Source organism: Microtus oregoni, unplaced genomic scaffold (genome assembly GCF_018167655.1).
Source record: "Microtus oregoni isolate MIOR12 unplaced genomic scaffold, Mior012 000022F_ref0000154, whole genome shotgun sequence".
Classification (NCBI taxonomy): domain Eukaryota; kingdom Metazoa; phylum Chordata; class Mammalia; order Rodentia; family Cricetidae; genus Microtus; species Microtus oregoni.
This window is the reverse complement of record NW_024543081.1, coordinates 32,657,837-32,677,160: the sequence shown is the minus strand read 5'-3', so window position 1 is coordinate 32,677,160 and position 19,324 is coordinate 32,657,837. Positions and strand designations below refer to the sequence as shown.

The 19,324-nt window shown below is 39.3% G+C and overlaps 1 protein-coding gene across 3 annotated transcripts in view; it reads right to left on the bottom strand.

The window, feature by feature from the left end:
* Positions 1-19,296, bottom strand: part of Zhx1 (zinc fingers and homeoboxes 1) — a 31,302-nt gene extending 12,006 nt beyond the window's left edge. For 2 of the 3 annotated variants that reach the window (XM_041671977.1, XM_041671975.1), the window contains exons 1-2: positions 19,079-19,296; positions 10,422-10,535 (exon numbers count right to left, since the gene is read on the bottom strand). The gene's annotated coding sequence lies outside the window, so the exon portion shown is untranslated. Of the gene's footprint in view, positions 1-10,421; positions 10,536-18,432; positions 19,042-19,078 lie in introns of those variants that run through there. The other variant, XM_041671976.1, reaches the window with a different exon arrangement.
* Between the last annotated feature and the right edge of the window lie 28 nt (positions 19,297-19,324).

Sequence of the window (19,324 nt, the reverse complement as noted above, 5' to 3'; positions counted from 1 at the left end):
TCTTCAGAAAAAGATTTAACTTTTGGGGTTAACGTCTTATTTTTTTAAAGGTTTATTTATTTTCATGTTTCATTGGTGTTTTGCCTACAAATATGTCTGTGTGAGGGTGTCGAATTCAGCTGCCATGTGGGTGCTGAGAATTAAACCCGGGTTCTCTGGAAGAGCATCCAGAGCTCTTAACCATTGAGCCATCTTTCCAGCTCTTAATTTCTTATTTTTTTAATCTTATATAACACATAATAAGAATATGCTATCAACTTTTTACTTTTACTTCTTTTTCTACCAGCTCACTAATTCAGATTGGTAAGTAAAAATTTAAGCAGATCTAAACAAATTTTACTTATCCTTACATTTAGAATACGTGCACTCATAGACATCAGGAGACAATTTGCAGGAGTTGATGCTCTCCTCCTACAGTGTGGGATACAGGGACCCAATTCAGACCATCGGGCTTGGCAGCAAGCACTTTTACCCATGAGTCATCTTGCCAGTTCTAGATCTAAACAAATTTTATAAGCTTAAGTACTTTTATTAAAGTCAAGAAAAATATGCTTGGTTATAATCTAGTAATCTATATCAAAGTTGGACTCTTGCCTCTGAAAATATTGACTTTAGAAACATAAATAATTTAGTTGGGCAGTGGTGTCACATGCCTTTAATCCCAGCACTCAGGAGGCAGAGGCAGGTGGATCTCTGTGAGTTCAAGGCCAGCCTGGTCTACAAAACAAGTTTCAGAACAGGAGCCAAAGCTACAGAGAAACCCTGTCTTGACAAACAAACAAACAAAAATCTACAGAATGAGTTCCAGGGCAGCCAGGACTGTTAAACAGAGAAACCCTGTCTCAAACAAACAAACAAATAATAATTTAATTCAAGTTACTGAAAAGAAAGGTTAAAAAGAGAGAGAGAGAAAGACTGAGAGTTGGCTTAGTCATTAAGACTACTTGCTGCTCTTCCAGAGGACCCAAGTTTGGTTCCCAATACCCATGTTAGGTGGCTCACTACAATCAGTAACTTCAACTCTTCAGTTCAGACTAAGAAGGTTGTGTTTGGGAATATGTATTTCTCTATACATGTATACTTAGAAGCATGTGAAAACTGAATGAAATTTATGCCCTGGCAATGCTGAAGCATGCATGGGAAGCCCGAATATAGTGGTTCTGTTGAACTTGTCCATATTGGGTTTCATGGTCTAAGTTGATGAGGAGGACTGACCAGGTCTCTTCCTCAAAGAGGGCACCAGATCTCATTACAGATGGTTGTGAACCAACATGAGGTTGCTAGGAATTGGACTCAGGACCTTTGGAAGATCAGGCAGTGCTCTTAACTGCTGAGCCATCTCTCCATGTAGCAACAATTAAAATAAAGACATGAATTTGAAAGAAAGCAAAAAGGGGCATATGGGAAGTTTTGGAGAGAGTTAAGCAAGGGGAGAAATGATGTAATTATATCATAAACTCGAAAATAAAAATGGGGGAAGCCCACACCGTTCCCAGTTTACATCTGTCTCATTACTGTGGGTCAGATCTAAGCTACTGCTCTAGAATAATACATGCCTGCTTGCACCCACCCGCCCCCTGCCATGACGGTCATGGACTTGCACCCTCTGGAACTGAGTAACGATTCAGCTCAGCATGCTGGCACAAACTTATAAATTAAAAACTTGCTTTTAGTGTATCTGGTGTTTGTACAGTTTTCATACTAATGATGGCATGATGGTCCCTGGAAGGTCATGAGGGACCTCCAGGGGAACATGTGCCTGACAAGAGTGTAGCAGGCTGTTTCATCTTGTCTCTTGTTGTTTTTGTTGTGCATGCTCTGTGATTCAAGAGTATCTGTCATGGTTATTCTTAGTTGTCAACTTTACTACTTCTGGAATTAACTAAAATACAAAAATGGAAGGCAAAAAAAACCCCAACAACTTTGCTTTTATAAGTTGCTTCGGTCATGGTGTTTTATCACAACAATACAAAAGTAACTAAGACAGTTTTTAAGAAAATATGAGAATCCCCACTCCCCCCAAAGATTCAAGATTTGGCCAAATGGTTCAAATCTGCACCTGAATTTAACATAAAGATAGATCAAAAAACAAAAAGGTGGAGTGTGGAGATAGTTAAGTATTTGTTAAACAAGAACAGAGTTCAATTTCCAATTCTCACAACATCAACAACTCAGCCAGATATGGACATGGTAGGGCACTTTTAATTCTAGCACTGGGGAGACAGAGACAGAACCCTGAAGCTCCCTATCTAACCTAGTGTACTTGGCAAGTTCCAGGCCAGTGAGATCCTTCCTCAAATACCAAAGTGGACAGCATCTAAGAAAAGACACCTGAGGTTATCCTCTGTTTTCCACCTGGACACACACACACACACTCTCACACACACATGCTACAACAACAAAAAGAATCTTTAGGGCTCTTAATATAAAGTTATGATTTTGTAGGAAACAAAAATTTTAGAACAACTGATCAATTTCATGGAAGAAGAAAGTCAGACACAGATTAATAAATTTATAAAGCTGTGTATTTCTTCAAAAATTATTTAATAATATGTGGAATGTAACCATGTGCCAGGTACTGTGTCATGCACTAGGGATGCGGAAGTGACCAAGACTGACTGCCTCTGTTCAGTCATTAGCAGTGCAGCAAGGAAAACTGACAGTCAAACATTACTTGGAATAGGTTTTTTTTTTAGATTTATTTATATTTGTACACAGTGTTCTGTCTGCACATATGCCTGCAGGCCAGAAGAGGACATCAGATCTCATTACAGACATGTGGTTGCTGGGAACTCAGGTCCTCTAGAAGAACAGTCGGTGCTCTTAACCACTGAGACATCTCTTCAACTTGAAACAGTTCTGACCAACAACAAAAGAAGTAGCAGGAACTATATAAAAGCACAGCACAGGAGCCTACCTCTAGGGAAATAGGAATAGCCTTTCTCAAAGGCAAACAGTAAGAGTTTCCTTCACAGCTCATCTACAGTAAGAGTTTAAGTGATACTATCTTTCGCTCTTTCAAAAATGCTTTTAGATAAATAAGAGATAGTGTCTGCATATTATAATTTTTTTCTTTTTGAAAGTAACTTAGCTGATAAGATACAAATTGAATTAAAAGTCAGGAATAAAAATCACTACTATGAAGCCAGGTGCACTCATGCAATCCCAGCACTTGAGAATCAGGAGTTCAATGTCATCCTCTGCTACAGTTTGTAACATGTGACTTGTGGTGGTTTGAAAGAAAATGGCCCCCAAATTGAGTGGCACTATTAGGAAGTGTGGCCTTGTTGGAGTAGTCTTGTTGGGGGAATGTATCACTGTGGAGGTGGGCTTTGAGGTCTCATATATGCTCAAGTCATGCCCAATGAGACTGTTTACATCCTGTTGTCTGCAAGATATAGAACTCTGAGCCACCACTCCAGCACCATGTCTGCCTGTATACTACCATGTCCCACCATGATGGTAATGAACTGAACCTCTGAACTGTAAGCGAACCACCACAATGAAAAGTTTTTCTTTATATGGGTTGCCATGGTTGCTGAGCATTCATGGCGCACGCCTTTAATCCCAGGACTTGGGAGGCAGAGACAGACAGATTACTGTGAATTTGAGACAGAGTTGTACCTTAGGGTTTCTATTACTGTGAAGAGACATCATGACCACTTTAAAAAAAAATTATTAAATAGGTAGAGAGATGGGTCAGTGGATAAAGCACTTGCCACAGGAGCATGAAAACCAGAGTTCAGATCACTGGAAACCCCAAAAGCTGGGTAGGCAAGGTGGCCCACCTGAAATGCCAGCACTACACATATATACACAAAATGGTATTACAATAGTATGGTACCAATTAACCTGTGATTCATTAAAGGCAATGATACTGACACAGGAAAATTGCTATAGAGAAATCACTATTGGTGAAATAAGTGGCTCCAAACCAATCTCAGAGCCTTGTACTATTTACTATGGAAAATAGTTAGAGGTCAGCTTCATTGGGCCTTACAACACAGGGCCCTAAAACAAACTAAAAAGTATCTAAAAATATCAAGCACTGTATGTACAATTACTTTTGGAAACTGTTTCCAGTTCATAGAGCCAAAGAGAAACAGTTTTTAAAAGCTGATCAAATCAGTTGTTACACTGCTATTAAAAATGATAACAGAAAGGATCATGGAATTTTATCCAAATGGTATGTTTTTTAATCTAAATAAAATTTGCATTATTTTAATTATAATAATTAAGAAAATATATACTTTTGGACAAAGACTATATGAAAATATTTTTAAATGAACTTTTCATGTTACAGGTGGAATGTTTAAGCTATTTATATATTTTCTTTAATATTGTTCGATACTGTTTTTCTATAAAATATAACAAATAATAGTTTTAAGGACTTAAAATTGCAAGCAGACAGTAATTTATTTATTTTTATGTTTGTGTTAGTTCTGACCTAGTATCAACTAAATAAGCAAGTTTTTTGTTTGTTGAAGCAGGGTCCTGCTATAAAAAACTGGCATCAAACGTAAAACCCCCCTGCCTTAGCCACCTGACCTTACTTCACATTGAGCACTAAGATTGTAGGACATGCCAAGTTCAAGCTGGAAACAATTTTTCTATTTCTTTTTTTTTTTTTTTTTTTGATTTTTCGAGACAGGGTTTCTCCGTAGCTTTTGGTTCCTGTTCTGGAACTAGCTCTTTTTCTTTTTAAGGCAAAAAAAAAAAAAAAAAAAAAAAAAGTTACACAAAGTTTTTCAAGAGGTAGCAGGAATCAACCCCCCATCACGTATATTTAGGACATTTTTCTTTTATCTAGTTCTAAGAGCCCTCAGAATCACCCATATTATCTAGGATGTAAATCTGGCCAAGCCAGTTTCTATCTACATCCTGGCTCCTTGAGGATAAGATGCTTCTCAACCAACTCATGATTCTGAACTCACTGAAATCATTACAAAAACGTTTCTCTACAGAAAGACTCAACAAAAGCAAAATGTGTTTCATCACAGCATAAAAATGCCAGGAGTTTTTATACATGAAAAAAAGTGTTTTCCACATTTTTTCCCCACTATATCTCTAGGAACCAACAAAGAAAATATTAAGGGCTCAGCAATGTTTATAAACTTGCTTTTTTAAAAAGAAAGTCTTTAAGGGGGTAGAGAAGTAACTCAATTAGTAGAATGCTTGCCCAGCGTGCATCAAATCCTGAACTGGCTTCCCAGACAGGCATAGAGGCACACACCTGTAATCCCAGCACTCTGGAAATAGGTGAGGATTATAAACTCAAGGTCATCCCTGCCATCAGAAGGAGCCTGGGATACAGGAGACCCTGTCTCGTGTTTGGGGAGGTATCTGGAGAGATAGGTAAGCAATTAAGGTTACTGGCACTCTTCCAAAGGTCCTGGGTCCTGTGCCCACACAGTGACTCACAAGCATCTTTAACTCCCTTTTAGGGCATCTAGGACCTTCTTCTAGTTTCCATGGGTACCAGGCATGAAAGTGGTAGGCAACATACACACATACAGACAAAACAATCATACACATAAAAAATGTAAAAACCTTTAATATGTGTGCACATTCCACTGTGAATGCTCACTTGTGGAAGAACATTGAATATACTGTGTTTTGCTTTACAGATTACTTGTAATAAGCCCACACTGATAAAAAGTCACCTTAGTCGTCAGAATATGAAAATACTCTCAAGGGGGCTGGAGAGATGGCTCAGCGGTTAAGAGCATTGCCTGCTCTTCCAAAGGTCCTGAGTTCAATTCCCAGCAACCACATGGTGGCTCACAACCATCTGAAATAAGGTCTGGTGCCCTCTTCTGGCCTTCAGGCATACACGCAGAAAGAATACTGTATACATAATAAATAAATAAATAAATATAAAAAAAAAAAAAAAAAAAAGAAAATACTCTCAAGCTAAAGCATGGCATTTATTAAAATGTAACGATCAACCTTCAATAAACATTTGGTAGCATCTAATTTTACTAGTAATAAATGAGTTTTATGTCTGACTAGCATATATCTAATTTATAGACTAAGAGTGAAACAAGAGAGGAAAAACATTCAAGTGGCTGTTTCTGCAATGAGATTCCAGTGAAAAGAGCACAGTTCTTGCAACGACAGCAAGTATAATTTGAACTGAGAATCATGGCTTCTGCTCTGTAAAAAAACTAACACGATATAATACAGTTTCAAAATATTAAAAAGTAAAGTTTTCTTCACATAGAAAGTGGGTAGACTTGGGATGTAGAGATGGTTCAGAGTTTAAAATCTCTAGCTGCTCTTCTAGAGAACCCATGTTTGGTTCCCAGAACCCACATGGAGACTCACAAACATCTGTACTTCAGTTCCAGGGGATCCAATGCCCTCCTCTGGCCTCCACAGGCACCAGATGCACACATGGTGTAAAAACATGCATGCAGGAAAAATATTCACATTCATTAAATAAAAATATTTAAAAAATTTAACTAAACTAAAATTAACTAAATGTAAAATTTAGCTAAATTCTATGCTTCTAATAAAAATGTTAAATGTTCTTAAAATGTTTATAAATTAGACAAAGTCATAGTTGCACTGAATTCCCATTTGTTTGTCTTGTATTTCAAATTAAATGATTAACAGATAATAGTATGATGGCCTACTTAGTCACAAAAGATGTTATTTTGGTAAGATTATATATGAATAAAAATAATATTTTATACCAAATGTGGGTCAAATAAAAATATTTTTAGAAGGTGGTATAGTTTGTTAGGTTCAAGTTAATTTTTATCTAGCATCTATTAAATAAAAATAAATTATAACTAAATAATAAATTTATTATTATTTGTATTTAGTTTTTATTATATTTATCTTATACAATAAATATTTATGCTTATTTATTATTTACAACTAAGTAATAAATAGTCCTTTTTAAACTTTCTTTCAATATTTTATTTATTTTTATGTACATTGGCATTTTGCCAACATATATGTCAATGTGAAGTAGAACTGGAGTGGTGGACAGTTGTGAGCTGCCATGTTGGGAATTGAACCTGGGTCCTCTGAAAGAGTAGCCAGTGCTCTTAACTGCTGAGTCATCTCTCCAGCCCAATAAAACTGTCTCAAGCAAAAATATATGTACTAGAAATCCTTTGGAATTTTCATTCATACAGATTTCCAGAAAATTCTCAGGATTCTGTATTCCACTTAGTTTTACTTTTTCTCTGAGTCAGAACTCTGTTTGGCTAGCTGAAAAGATATACTTTCACATGTTTTACTTCCACATTCAAAGTAAAAATTACAAATCTGGTAAGATTACAAAATGTTTAAAACAATATACAAAGAATTATGGGATCCAGTTAAGACAAAAGGTATTTAAACAAGAAAGACAAAAAGACCTGCAGAAAGGTATCAGGCCTTCATATATTTAAAGTGGTTTCCCATTTAAAATGTAAACGTTTACCTAGTCCAATTCTTAAAAACATTAAATCAGGAATTCTACAACACAAATGTGTAACAGTCTGGGGTAGTTTGAATATAACTGGCCCCCATAGGCTTCTGTTGAGGTAGGGATGGCCTTGTTGGAGGAAGTCTGTCATAGTAGGGGTGGGCCTTAAGGTTTCCTATGCTTTCTTCGCTCAGTGTCCTGTTTCCTTCTGATCAAGATATAGCCAGCACTATGTCTGCCTGAAGGGTGTCATTCTTTCTGCCATGATAAATATGGACAGAAACTCTGAAACTATAAGCTGCTACCTCAATTAAATGTTTCCTTTATTAGAGCTACCGTGGTCATGGTTTCTCTTCATAACAATAGAAACCCTAATATACAATCCAAAAAATTTTTTTAATATTACTGGCAGTTAGAAGATAAATCTCAAGAAAATGTCAAAACCAAAAGGAGCCCAGTATTAAAGTGACTAGAAAGACAGAAATGGGTAAGTCACAAGCAAAGGCTAATTCCAGAGGGTCCCTTTGCTAATGCTAATAAAGGCTGAAAGACAAGAAACTCTCATTGCTACCTGGTTTTGTTCAAACGGAGAATGGACCTTAATGACACTAAAGACTAAAGAATCCAAGTTGGACAGGGTCCTGCTAGAAAGCTCTGATCCCAGACTGGCCGAGAAAACTCTCTCTAGGACATTAATATCCAGTTTGCATCTGCCAGCTGGGAGGTAGGGAGGTGTGCTACATTGAGTGACATAAAATGACTCTACCATGAAAACTGATTTGTTGGTAGTGTGTGAATGTGACCAAAAGTGCTTGTCTGCTGGAGAGTTTTTCCTAGTGTTTGCAGGAAGGTGTGCCGTGTCTTTCATACAAGAATGCTATCCTTAGATCTGAGAAAGGCAACTTTTAAGAAGCTGGAAAATCATTCATCTGTCCATGATAGTCCCTATTTATAAAATAAGGCAACTATTACCTATTTCACTGAGGATATATTTATTTGACTTTAAAAAATATTTAAAATAACACTGAACAACTGCATTAAACTATTTCAAGCATATAGTATATAATCCAATGTTTCCTGTAAAAGCCAAAATTAGACAAAATATATTAGAATGTAAAGTAGAGTCAAATAATTAAAAATTAGTACAGTTACTATAAATAAAAGTATAATGTCTAATTTGCATAATTATAATTCACTATTATCAGTGGCCTGAATATTTACAATATATTTTCAGGTATTTATGTCTTGAAGTTATTTTTTAATTGCGTTTCTTTTTTTTAAAGATTTATTTTATATTCACTGGTGTTTTGCCTTCAAGTATGTCTGTGTGAGGGTGTCAAACCCTCTGGAACTGACGTTACAGACTGTTGTAAGCTGCCGTGTGGGTGCAGGAATTTGAACTCAGGTCTTCTGGAAGAGCAGCCATTGCTCTTAACTGCCTTAATTACATTACTTTCAGTCTGTGAGCATGTGTGCCACAGAAATATATCAATGTCAACTTGCAAGAGTGCTCCTCTTCTACAGTGTGGGTCTCTGAGATCAAACTCAGGTCATCAGGCTTTACAAGTGACTGAGCCATTTCACTGGCCTTGAATTTTTGTTTCGTTTTGGTTTTTAGTTTTTGTTTTCAGGCAGGTCTCACTATGTAACCCTAGCAGGCCTGGAATTTGTTTTGTAGAACAGGCTGGTCTCAAACACAAAGATTCCCTTTGTCTGTGCCTCCCAAACTCTGGGATTAAAGGCACCAAGCCTGGTTATCTTTTTAAATATAGACAACAGAGTAGTAAAATGTTTAGATCGATTTCCCCACATTAAAGGTCCTTCTCTGATGATGCTCCTTTGTCTTTGTACTACATTATTAAAGCATCTGGTGTAATGCCTGACACATGGCAGACTTTGGAAAATATTGGTTGAAAAATACGTTGTAAAAACCCTAAATAAGATGTGTTATGACGGACTAGAGAGACGGCTCAGCAGTTAACAGCACTTGCTCTTCTGCAGAAGCCTCAGGTTAGGTTTTTATCATTCATGGCAAGGCACTCACAACCACCTGTAATTTCACTTCCAGGGGTTATGTCACCCTCTCCTGGGCTGCACAGGCCTGCACCCACATAGTGCACATACATACTCAGGCACACACACACACAAAATTAATCTTCAAAAAAAAACTTACAGGGCTGGAGAGATGGCTCAGTGGTTAAGAGCACTGGCTGCTCTTCCAGAGGTCCTGAGTTCAATTCCCAGTAACCACATGGTGGCTCACAACCATCTATAATGGGATCAAATTTCTTCTGGTGTGTATAAAGACAGAACACTCATATACATAAAATACACGAATAAATAAGTTTTTAATACAATTTTTCTCATTTTACATAGCTATCCCCATTCCTACTCCCTCCCCTCCTCTAGAAGAGTAATAAATGCTCTTTTTTTGGTGGAGGGAATTTGGGACAGTCTCACTAAGTAGTCCTGGCTGAACTCTTTGTAGATCAGTTTGACCTTTTTTGGGTTTTTTTTTTTTTTTTTTTTTTTTGGTTTTTTAAGACAGGGTTTCCCAGTGGCTTTGGAGCCTGTCCTGGAACTAGCTCTGTATATCAGGCTGACCTTGAACTCAGAGAGCTCTGCCTGCCTCTGCCTCCCAAGTGGTGGAATTAAAGACGTGTGCCACCACGCCCGGCTGCAGTAAGTGACCACTGAGCCACTCTCTAGTCCTCAGCTGTTATTTTAAGGAAAGTGTGTGTGTGTGTGTGTGTGTGTGTGTGAGAGAGAGAGAGAGAGAGAGAGAGAGAGAGAGAGAGAGAGAGAGGCTGACGCTTTTTTTAAAGATTCTGTATATGTGTGCATGCACACACCCTCCCAGAGGCAAAAAGAAGGCATAAGATCCCCTGGAATCTGGAGGAGAAGCAGCTTTGTAAACATTAGCAAACACAGTATTGTGAACTCTTCAGTGAGTACATCTATACTGGGGCTTTGCCATCCCAGAATAATGAATACATACCTGCCATAGCTTCCTCAGAATTTTGTTCATTAAAGCGGAAGGTTATCCCTTCAAATGAGGTACTTGGCTCAGGCCATCATCACAGATAGTCCCAAAGTAGCTAGCAGTCTTCTCCTACAAAGAAAAATATACTATTACTTTATTTTTCTAGATATTACTTAGACTTATTAACTATTACAGTCTAGAACTAGGGTTTTTTTTAGATGTTTTAATTCTGGAAGAAGACATTTCCTCATAAAAATTAATATATACATATTATATATTGCATGTGCATATATATAAATGCTGAAATCAATATTGATACGAAACACAAATTTTTAAAGGTGCTTTAAAATATATTTATACAGAACTCAGTAACTATTATATTATTTTTAATAAAATTCCAAAATTCTATTGTGACAAGATTAGTGACAGAAGCAGCATAAAAGATAAAGGACTTATTTTGGCTCAGTTTTACAGTGGTGAAGGAATGTTAGCATCCATGGCTATAGGCACATGGAAGAGACTTGCTCACAAATCCATGAACCCAGAAAAGTACAGGAAGGATGGCTCAGCTACATAAAAGCCAGAGACCCACTTCCTCCAGTGGCCCTACCTACTAAAGGTTCCACAACCTCTCAGAATAGCACCAAGTGTTCAAATTCATGAGCCTAATAGGACATTTTTAAATCATAAAAGTTTTTAATTAGAAAGTTGCCACAAAATAGCATTTTAGGTGTTGTCAAGTATTAGTACTGTAAAATCAAAAAAATCAGAATTAGCCAGGCAGTGGTGGCGCACATCTTTAATCCTAGCACTTGGGAGGCAGAGACAGGTCAGCCTGGTTTTCAAAGTGAGTTCCAGGACAGCCAACGCTATAACACAAAGAAACCCTGTCTCAAAAAACGAAAACAAACAAATAAAAACTTGAATTGTCCCTCACGGTAGCGCATGGCTTAAACCCCAGCATTTGGGAAGCAGAGGCAGTAGGATCTCTATGAGTCCAAGGGCAGCTGAGTCTACATAGCGATTTCTAGGTTATCCAAAGTTACTTAGTGAGAGACCTTGTCACATACAAAGAAATATTTTAATTTATCATTCTCTGAAAATTCAGACTAATCTCTAAAAATGTCTGGTCTATTTCCAAGAGTGCCTAATCCACTTGGAAACTTTTAATAAAAACTACAACTGCTTCTTTTATTAGAATAACAGAAGTACTTTTGAGGGTGGAAATATTTTTTGCTGTTCTTAAAGCACAGTTACTCTAAAACACAGAAAAACAGAAAATCATTTTCTCAAATCTCAAATACCTTCTTATTCCTGCTAATGTTATATATACAAGCTTATAAAGAGTCTTCTTAAGAAATAATAGCTGGGCGGTGGTGGTGCATGCTTTTAATCCCAGGACTCAGGAGGCAGAGGCAGGTGGATCTCTGTGAGTTCAAGGCCAACCTGGTCTACAGAGCAAGTTTCAGGACAGAGCTAAAGCTACAGAAAAGCCTTGTCTCGACAAACAAACAAACAAACAAACAAACAAAAATCTACAGAGTTCCAGGGCAGCCAGGGCTGTTATACAGAAAAGCCTTTTCTTGAAAAACCAAAACAATAATAATGGTAATAATAATAATGTAAATATATTAAAACATCCACTTGTTTGCTTGTTTTGTTTTTATTTTTTCAGACAGGGTTTCTTTGTGTAACAGTTCTGGCTGTTCTGGGACTCACTCAGTTTGGCCTTGAACTCACTAAGATCCACCTGCCTCTGCCTCCCAAGTGATGGGATTAATGGTGTGCACCACCACAGCCCACAAAACACCTACTTGTAAAACTCATAAATTGAGTAAAAGCTTAGGCCAAATAACGTCACTACTTTCATGAAACGTAAAAAAAAGCATTTTCCTGGTAGACCTAGTGAAGCATTGTAATCTCTCTGTAGTTTAGGTCCCTACAATTTTGTTTTCTAATATTCCCATATTCAACCACTCCCTAATATCCATCTACAGGACAGGGACTAGAAAATAAAAAACAGCTGCCAAAGAGGGAGGTCATCTTCAAAAGTGAATTATTAATACTGTAGGAAATTGGTAACCAAGTGAAGTTCATTCTTAAATCACACCAAAAGGACAAGATGTTTTACTGAATGAGAGTCTCTTGAGCTGAGCTGCCAAGAGACATGAGGACACACAGCAACAGAGGCACAACACATGAGGGCTTTGATTCTTCTGAATGAAAACCACATTTGTCTGATGCCATTCCAGTTCCCATACAGAGATTCCTTAAGGACATTTCTCTCTAATTCAGAGTGTGTTTTTAAATTTAGAGTGAGTGTGTTTCAGAAAATAAAGAGCTTAACCACATATATTATATAATAAAAAAGAATACACTGTTCTGGCAGTAGATATAAAGCCCTAAGAGCCTGGGCTCTGGAACAAGCGGGATGCAAGTCCCAACACTGCTGCTCACTACCTGCTCGGTTGTAGACAAGAGGCTCTGCCTCAGCCTCTTCATCCATTCGGTGGAGCAAATCATAGTGCTTTGCAAACCAGGCTGCTGTGAGGATTGGAGAAGCAAAAGGCTTAGTTTTTAGAGCATTTTCTGGTACTGGTAAGACCACAATGAAGTTTGTTCAGATTTTATTGAGGTATTACTGACAAGTTATATGACAAAGCCTTTGTTTAAAATTGGATCAGTGCCATTAAATTATAAATTATTTTTAAAATCTAGGTAATGGTCACCAAATATGTTGTATTCCCTATTTATATTGCTGATATATTAATACAAGTTTGTTTTAACAGTAGACAAACAATATGCAATGTCATAACTCAACTCCCTATACAGGTTCATAAATAATATTACAGTAATGAGGAGAAATTGTACATACTAACCTTCACACTCCCACATACAATCCAAGCCCAGTGAAGTGGTTTGGGTTTTGTGGGGTGGGGGTGGGGGTGGAGCAGCAGAGTTGTGGTGTAGCCCTGGCTGTCTTGGAACTCTGTAGACCAAGCTGGTGTGAAACTCACAAAGATCCGCCTGCCTCTGCCTCCTGAGTGCTGGATTAAGAGTGTGCTCCGCCACCTGGTCAGTCTAACAACCTTCTTTTTCACAAAAATTGGGCTTTGAAAGGGTTTAGAGACAGCAGGAAAGTATAATTATGAATGAATATCTACAAACAATCAAGGCTTCCTAATCTCTTCCATAACAATCGAAAAGGAGAAAGAAATACATATTTAGGAAGAGGAAAAGGGGGAGTTAAATCATGCAGTAAATATTAAATCACTCAAAACTAATGATAGCTATTATTTACTACTTAGCTTATTTGGGAGGATGGCATTGCCATGGTGCAGAGGACAACTTCTACGAGTCTGCTCCCCTTCTACCATGTAGGATCTGGGGATAAAATCTGGTTGGCTTTACAGCAAGTGTCTTTACGAACTGAGCCATCTTACTGACTTTATTTTAAATAACAAATAAAAATCTATAGGTACTGTTTAATGCTGTATTTTAAAAAATAAGCCCTGATATGAATTTTTAAAATTCTAAGTCTAAAAACTGAAAATTAAAACACTATAAAATCATCTGGTCAGGGATGCAGTTACTAGAGCACTCAGCATGCACAAAGCCTTGATTCAATCCCCAGCACAGCATAAACTGAGCCTCACAGAACACAACTGTAACCCTAGAATTTTTAGAAAGGGGAACCTGGAAGATAAGTTCAATGTCCTCCTTGGCTACATATGGAGCTTGAGGCCAGGCTGCGCTACATGACATCCTCAAAAAAAAAAAAAAAAAAAGAAAGAAAGAAAGAAAGAGAGAAAAAAAGGTATTCAAACTTTAGCCATATATCTTTAATTCCAACACTCAGGAGGCAGGACTAGAAGTCCCAGGCCAGCCTGAGCTACATAGCAAGGCTATGTCTTAAAAACATACAGAAACAAACCAGGCGGTGATGGCATACACCTTTAATCAAAGTACTCGGGAGGCAGAGGCAGGTGGATCTCTGTGAGTTCAAGACCAACCTAGTCTACAAGAGCTGGTTTCAGGACAGCTAGGACTGTTACACAGAGAAACCCCATCTCGAAAAACAAAAACAAAACAAACAAACAAAAAACACACACAGAGAAATAAACATTTATTCAGCTGACTTCCTTGAGCAAACTTCATTCTGAAATAGCCCATATATATTTGTTTCCTAAAATTTATCGTTGTAAAATTTATCATTAGGCCAAAGGTACATATCAATTAAATAGCTTTGTGTGTGTATGCGTGTATCTTCATGACTCTTAAATATATTAAGGAATACTGATGATATGGAGCTGAAGTGATGGCTTGGTAGTTGGGAGAACTGGCTGTTCTTCCTGAGGACCTGGGTTCAGTTCCCAGCACCCACATGGCAGCTCACAACTGCCTGTAACTCCAGTGCCAGGGCTTCTGACACCTTCACACCAATGTACATAAAAAAATTAATTACTTTTTTAAAAGAATATTGATTATATAAAAGGTCAAGATTAACTACCTTCTAAGAACAAAACCTGAGCCAGTCGTGGTAGTACACATCTGGAATCCCAGCATTTATTGAGGAAAGTTGGAAACAAGTTTGGGTAACATAGTAATTTTTAAAAATTTTATTTATTTTTAAAATGATATGCATTGGTGTTTTGCCATGGGTATTGCATCCCCTGAAACTTGAGTTACATGCAGTTGTGAGCTGCCATGTGGGTGCTGGGAACTGAACCTGGGTCCTCTAGAAGAACAATCAGTGCTCTTAACTGCTGAGCCATCTCTCCAGCCCCTACATTGTAATTTTAAAATTCTCCTGAGTCCTGAGTTAATGCAATGAGACTGCTCAAAAAGTAAAAAACTAAAACAAATAAATAAAATTTAATGAACAAAACCTGGTAAGTAAATAAACTTTTTGTATATTTATATAAAAGTCTTATAAAATATAGATTTCCAAAATGAAAACTTAAATGTACATTTTGATTCATATCTTATGTCACCAACTTTATTCAGGCAAATCTGGTTTTTATGAGTAGGATATATCAGAGCAACAAGGATACAAAGATATTACAGTGATATTACAAAAACACTAGTTGTTATTCAAGAGCCAGTATCAAAGCTCTAAAAGTAAATATAATTTAAATTACTTTTAAGATTGCACAGGATAAATTTAAAGAACTTTATTTTTGGAAAAATTAAAATTAACTATGCTTCGATAATGTAAACAGTTATAGTGGTTGTTTTATGTATAATAGGACTGGGAAGATGGCTGTGTCGGTAAAGTGCTTCCTGCACAAATATGAGCATCTGCCCTCTATCCCCAGCACCTCTATAAAAAGCCAGGCACTATAAGGAACACCATAGTCCCAGCGCTGGAGGGCAACAAGGGATCCCTGTGGTTGGTTGGTCAGTCAGCCTAGCCAATTCAGCAAGCTCCAGGTTCAATGAAATACTGTATCTCAAAAAATAAGGTGTCTGAGAAAGACATCCAATGTTGACCTGTGGCTTCTACATGCACCTACATACAAATGCATGCACACACACAAATATGGGTAATCCTGGCTATTATCCTAAACAATACAACAATCCAAGCATCCTCCTCAATAATTGCATTAACTACAGTGCTTACTTAAAACTAGCTTAGTACTGAACTTTCAACATGTTTAAGATTCAAAGAAGCAGGGTCTTACGAACCCAATATAAAAATAAAATAAAAAAACTATTTCCTCAAATGCATTTGTGATCAATTTAATTATTTTAATAGGATTTTTATTTAAGTATTAAACCATAACTTAAAGTAAACCTCAACTATAACATCTTCCGTTCAATGTAAAAAAATACAATGTGGAGACTAAGCACATTTTTTTACTTAGAAGCAGAGCAAAAACAAATGTTTGGGCTGGAGCAAGGGCTCAGCAGTTAGGAGCACTGACTTCTTTTCCAAAGGATCCCCAAGACCCACATGGTGGGTCACATCTGTCTGGAACTCCAGTTCCAAGGGATCCAACGCCCTCTTCTGGCCTCTGCACTGCACACCATTGTGCACAGACACATGTAGGCAAAACACCCAAACACAAACAATATGGCAATTTTTTAAAAAAAGAGTGCATGACAATAAAAAAATAAAATATTTCATTACATCACCTTTCCATCTGAATATTAATTAAACAAAACAGAAAAACGCTGAAACAAGCCTCCGCATCTACACTATTAACTACGTTAGTGAAAAGCAAAGTGCTGCTCCTTCCAAGCAAAAGCAAGAACCATGAAAGGCGAAACCACTGTGACATGTTTCATGTCCTACCCTCCCACCCAGCGAAAAGCAAGCTCAGCTGTGAGTGAGACGAAACTACTGATGAGCATCTTCCATGCAGACACATTTATGTTTTCAGCCTTAGCATATTCTCAAACCATCTGGCATCTATGCCTCTCTGGTTTGCCAGACTAATCTGTTCAGAACTGAGTAGAACACTAGAGCTGTATGCACTGCGGGGAAACCAAGGAAGAGCACACAGTTAGAGCAATGTTCCAGATGCTGGGCCATAAGCTCGACCTGTATCTTTAAAACATTTCCACTGAAAACATTAAGTTCTTTTGAGAATACAAGAATGGCTCAGGACATCTCTATGATCATAACTGTCAGCAGTTATCCAAGTCACTAGGGTTGATTTTTATCATTTTAATCTAAGCAGCCAAACGAAACATGTCCAGAGGTAATCCTTATATATATAATCTAAGGGCCAGTGAGGTGGCTCCGTAGGCAAAAGCACTTGCCATCAAGCCTGACAACCTGAGTCTGGTCCTCAGAACCTACACAGTGGGTGGAGAGGCAATTCCTGAAAGTTGTCCTCTGACCTCCACATGCACACAGTAGGATGGGCATGCAACTGCAGCACCTAGATGCAGACGATAATAAATATAAATTATTAGTATCTAAGCTTAGCTGAAATGGTGGTACACACTTGCAATCCCAGCATTGAGGAGGCAGAGGCAAGAGGACTGCCATGATTTCAAGGCCAGTCTAGGCTATGTTTTGAAACGTAGTGCAAAATCGAAGATAATATATTTTACCTTGCCTAAAATTGGTCTGCATACCCTTGCTTGGAGGAAGGGGGGAGAAACCAAGAGAAAAAATGTTCACGGATGTCCTTTTCCTTATATGCCCTGTTACCAAACTACTGTAGTTGGCAGCACTCACCCTAACCCTTCACTAAATCTGGAATCAGAAGCGCTTCTTTAGAACTTGAAATCTACGTGCCAAAAGTCCTGTTAGAACAAACTTTTAGTAGTCCCCATTACCAGTTTAAAATAATGACTATTTCAGGGCAATTTTATAAAGAAAAAGATAATTACTACTGCACACAAATTAAAGCTTTAGGGCAAAGACTGAGATACACTGACAAGCACCACAAACAAAAATGTGTACGTATATCACCCCGCAACACGCACCCATTCTTCCTGGGGGAGGACGGGCTCTTATGGATTTTCATTGGCTATCACATTGACCTCTGAAAGAATTGCTTCTTCGAGTTACATGGAATCCCACCCTAATCACGTCATAAATTCTCAATCAGCCTTTCTTATAATTTCCTCCTAAATAGTATCCCTTTCCCGGTTTTGTTTGTTTTTGTCTTTTAAAGAAGGTCTGAGAAAAGTGCTGTGGTATTCTACTCCAGCCCCGCTTCTTCCCTATGTCGAGTTTCCCAATTGCTTTTCCCAGAGGTTTGATCCCTAAACTAAGGACAGCAAACAGAATCTTTTCCTTGGGTTTTGCTCGTTCCTTCCTGGTACCCCTGGAGTACTGAAACAAAGAATTGCAAGCCCCTTCACTTGGAACTTCGGTGTGAATACACCGGGAAGAGCTTCTGTCAGGGCTTGGCTTCCCACCATCAGACCCCAATTCTTTTTATTTCCTCTTCCTAGCCATTCATCTCCCTCAAGGAATCAGCAGATCGAACTCCCTTTAAGTCCCACAGCTTGGAGATTCCTCTGGGCCATCACCCCCCAACCCCGGTTCATGCACTCCCCGTACCTTTACAGAAAGAGACAGTGTGTTTCCGCCCTCTTTAATCAACTTCTCCCCAAAATCCCGGTCTTCCTCAAAATCGCGCTATACTTCTTAGGGATGCAACTCTGAGTCTCCCCGGCTGAGGTTTCCCGAGGCTCCGACCCCAAAGCCAGCGCACTCCCGTCCAGCAGGAGACCCTCTGCTGACTCTTCTGAGGGGCTGCGCCGCGTCCCCGACGAGGTGGCCCCGCGCCTCCGCAGGCCGAACCTGAGTTAGGGTCCGCTGTCCCAGAGGCGTCCTCCCCCAGGGAGACCGGCTCCCCAGCCCCTCAGCACCCCCAAGTTACTCACTGCTCTCCCAAACCCCCCGCCCCGAGCTCCATCCTCGCTCTGACACCCCCGAGATCTCCCGGGAGCAGCGAAGCTGTCGGCCGCGGGCGCCTCCCCGCTGCGGGGCAGGCCCGGTTCTCCGGGTCCGCTGCCGCGCGCCCCAACGCTGGGGGCTGGGTCTTGGGGCGGGGGTGGGGGGATCTCTGCCCCGGGGCTGCCCGTCCGGTGCCAGCGCCAGCGCCCGCACCTCTCGGCTTCCCCAGCCGCCACGAGCTCCGGCTCGGCTTCCACCCGCGGCCCGGCGCCTGCGGCCCCAGTACCCAGCCGGCTCGCGCAGCTACCTGCAGGGGCCGCCGCGCCTCAGCGCCTCGCCGCCGCCATCTTGCATTTCAGAGCGACTGCACTTTTCAGGGAGTCAACTCTGACCCGTGAACCCTAACCCCGGAACCACTCGGAGGGCCCTCGCGAGGGGGGCCCCACGGAGCTCTGCGGCCCGGCAGGAGCAAGACGCTCTCCAGCCAGGGTGCGAGGGATACTCTCGTCCCTGAACCTCCCGGGGCCGCAAGGAGGAGTCAGCCGAGGCGGGG